The following is a 4,336-nucleotide window of genomic DNA, read 5'->3' as shown; positions in this document are numbered from 1 at the left end:
TTTTAAAAAAGAAAATCACCAAGGACATAGTTGAACTCAACACCATCACTCAACTGGATATAATGACATCAAAAGTCTCATCCAATATATGGTAGAATATATATTCTTCTCAAGCTCACATGGATGATTCACCAGGACAGATCACATTCTAGGTTCTCAAACACACCTTAACAAATTTAAAAGGACAGAAATTCTGCAGTGTCTGATCTTTGACCATGGTAGAATTAACCTAGAATTAAATAATAGATAGCTGGAAAATCTCAATAAATGAAGACGAAACAACACAGTTGAGCAAGCTCTGGGGAGTTGGTGATGGACAGGGAAGCCTGGCGTGCTGCAGTCCATGGGGTAGCAAAGAGTTGGACATGACTGAGTGACTGAACTGAAATAACAGTTTTAAATAACACAAATCAAAGAAGAACTCTCAAACTAAAAAATACTTTGAACTAGATGAAAATGAAAATACAACTTATCAAAATTTGTGCGATACAGTGAAATAGTACTTAGAGGGAAATTTACAGCACTGACTTCATTGGCTGGGAAACAAGACCTAATATTAATTAGTCAGCTAAGTTTCTACCTAAGGAAACAAAAAGAAAAGCAAATTAAATACAGAGTAAGCATAAAAAGTGAAATAATAAGAATCAGAGCAGAAATTAAATTGAAAGCAAGTCAATAAATGAAAATTAATAAAATTAAAGGCTGTTTCTTTGAAAGTTCAATCAAATTAATAAGCCTCTAACCAGGCAAACTAAGAAAAAAAGAGGACACATTGGACTTCCCTAATGGTCAAGTGGCTAAGAGACCAAGCTCCCAATGCAGGGGGCCAGGGTTCCATACCGGGTCAGGGAACTAGATACCACATGTCTCAACTGAGAGTTGGTATGCCACAACCAAAAGATCCTGTGTGGGTCAAAAGAAGACCCTGTGGACCACAACAGACATTGAAGGTCCCACGTGCTGCAACTAAGACCTAGTGCAGCTGAATGAACAAATGTCTTGAAAAAGAGAGCACAAGAGAGCAGACACAAATTATTAATATCAGAAATGAAAAAAGGGGGTAAGGGCTTCCTTGGTGGTCCAGTGGCTAAGAATCTGCCTCGTAATGCAAGGGGCTCCAATTCAATCCCTGGTCCAGGAAGCTCCCACATGCTACAGAGCAACTAAGCCCATGTACCACAACTACTGAGCACCAGCACCTAGAGCCCTTGCTCTGCGACAAGAGAAGCCACTGCAGTGAGAAGCCCACATACCTCAACAAGGAGTAAGCTCTGCTCTCTGCAACTAGAGAAAGCCCCAAATACAGGAACAAAAACTCAGCAATGAAGACCTAGCACAAAAATAAATAAATAAATATTTTTAAAAAATAAATGAAAAAGGGAACATTACTGAAGATCCCTGACATTAAAAGGATAATGAGGAATAGTATGAACAACACTATGCCCACAAATTTGGGCATAACTTACTGGAAATAGACCAATTCTATTTCCAGTAGAAAAATACAAAAAAAAAAAAAAGAAAGAAAAATACAATCTGCCAAAACTCACACAAGAAGAAATGGACAATCTGAAAACTATGTAATTTTTAAAAAACTTTAATAAAAAGTTTTTTAAAAGTACACATGAAAAAAAAACAAAAAAAGTACACATGAGCCAGCTTTAATGGGTCTCACTAACTATAATAGACTGAATAACAAACCCCAAAGATACCCACTATAGGGGACTGGAATACAAAAGTAGGAAGTCAAGAAACACCTGGAGTAACAGGTAAATTTGGCCTTGGAGTATGGAATGAAGCAGGGCAAAGGCTAATAGACTTTTGCCAAGAGAACGCACTGGTCATAGCAAACACCCTCTTCCAACAACACAAGAGAAGACTCTACACATGGACATCACCAGATAGTCAACACTGAAATCAGATTGATTATATTCTTTGCAGTCAAAGATGGAGAAGCTCTATACAGTCAGCAAAAACAAGACCGGGAGCTGACTGTGGCTCAGATCATGAACTCCTTATTGCTAAATTCAGACTTAAATTGAAGAAAGTAGGGAAAACCACTGGACCATTCAGGTATGACCTAAATCAAATCACTTATAATTATACAGTGGAAGTGAGAAATAGATTTAAGAGACTATATATGATGGACAGAGTGCCTGATGAACTATGGACAGAGGTTCGTGCATTGTACAGGAGACAAAGGTCAAGACCATCCCCATGGAAAAGAAATGCAAAAAAGCAAAATGGCTGTCTGAAGAGGCTTTACAAATAGCTGTGAAAAGAAAAGTGAAAAGCAAAGGAGAAAAGGAAAGATATTTCCATTTGAATGCAGTTTCAAAGAATAGCAAGGAGAGATAAGAAAGCCTTCCTCAGTAGTCAATGCAAAGAAATAGAGGAAAACAACAGAATGGGAAAGACTAGAGATCTCTTCAAGAAAATTAGAGATACCAAGGGAACATTTCATGCAAAGATGGGTTCGATAAAGGACAGAAATGGTATGGACCTAACAGAAGCAGAAGATATTAAGAAGAGGTGGCAAGAATACGCAGAAGAACTGTACAAACAAGATCTTCATGACCCAGATAATCACGATGGTGTGATCACTCACCTAGAGCCAGACATCCTGGAATGTGAAGTCAAGTGGGCCTTAGAAAGCATCACTATGAATAAAGCTAGTGGAGGTGATGGAATTCCAGTTGAGCTATTTCAAATCCTGAAAGATGATGCTGTGAAAGTGCTGCACTCAATATGCCAGCAAATATGGAAAACTCAGCAGTGGCCACAGGACTGGAAAATGTCACTTTTCACTCCAATCCCTAAGAAAGACAATGCCAAAGAATGCTCAAGCTACCGCACAATTGCACTCATCTCACATGCTAGTAGAGTAATGCTCAAAATTCTCCAAGCCAGGCTTCAGCAATACGTGAACCATGAACTTCCAGATGTTCAAGCTGGTTTTAGAAAAGGCAGAGGAACCAGAGATCCAATTGCCAACATCCGCTGGATCATCGAAAAAGCAAGAGAGTTCCAGGAAAACATCTATTTCTGCTTTATTGACTACGCCAAAGCCTTTGACTGTGCGGATCACAATAAACTGTGGAAAATTCTGAAAAAGATGGGAATACCAGACCACCTGACCTGCCTCTTGAGAAACCTATATGCAGGTCAGGAAGCAACAGTTAGAACTGGACATGGAACAACAGACTGGTTCCAAGTCAGGAAAAGGAGTACGTCAAGACTGTATATTGTCACCCTGCTTATTTAACTTCTATGCAGAATATATCATGAGAAAGGCTGGGCTGGAAGAAGCACAAGCTTGAATCAAGATTGCCGGGAGAAATATCAATAACCTCAGATATGCAGATGATACCACCCTTATGGCAGAAAGTGAAGAGGAACTAAAAAGTCTCTTGATGAAAGTCAAAGAGGAGAGTGAAAAAGTTGGCTTAAAACTCAACATTCAGAAAACTAAGATCATGGCATCTGGTCCCATCACTTCATGGGAAATGGATGGGGAAACAGTGGGAACAGTGTCAGACTTTATTTTTTTGGGCTCCAAAATCATAGCAGATGGTGATTGCAGCCATGAAATTAAAAGACACTTACTCCTTGGAAGGAAAGTTATGACCAACCTAGATAGCATATTAAAAAGCAGAGACATTACTTTGCCAAAAAAGGTCTGTCTAGTCAAGGCTATGGTTTTTCCAGTGGTCATGTACGGATGTGAGAGTTGGACTGTGAAGAAAGCTGAGCACCAAAGAATTGATGCTTTTGAACTGTGGTGTTGGAGAAGACTCTTGAGAATCCCTTGGACTGCAAGGAGATCCAACCAGTCCATCCTAAAGGAGATCAGTCCTGGGTGTTGATTGGAAGGACTGATGCTGAAGCTGAAACTCCCAATACTTTGCCCACCTCATGTGAAGAGTTGATTCATTGGAAAAGCCCCTGATGCTGGGAGGGATTGGGGGCAGGAGGAGAAGGGGATGACAGAGGATGAGATGGTTGGATGGTATCACCGACTCGATGGACATGAGTTTGAGTAAATTCCGGGAGTTGGTGATAAACAGGTGATGAACACCTGATGAACAGCTGATGAACAGGGAGGCCTGGTGTTCTGCAATTCATGGGGTTGCAAAGAGTAGGACACTACTGAATGACTGAACTGAACTGAACTAAAAGATACCCAATTACTACAATCTGTAAATGTTTCTTTATCTGGCAAAGGTTTGCAAATGTGACTAAGAATCTAGAATTAGGGAGATCACGGGAGCATAAGTGTGGGTCCTAAATGCAGTCACATATATCCTTATAAGAGGGATTTTTGTAAGATCTGACACAC

This window comes from Cervus elaphus, chromosome 30 (assembly GCF_910594005.1).
Source record: "Cervus elaphus chromosome 30, mCerEla1.1, whole genome shotgun sequence".
Lineage (NCBI taxonomy): Eukaryota > Metazoa > Chordata > Mammalia > Artiodactyla > Cervidae > Cervus > Cervus elaphus.
This window is presented reverse-complemented; position numbering follows the sequence as displayed.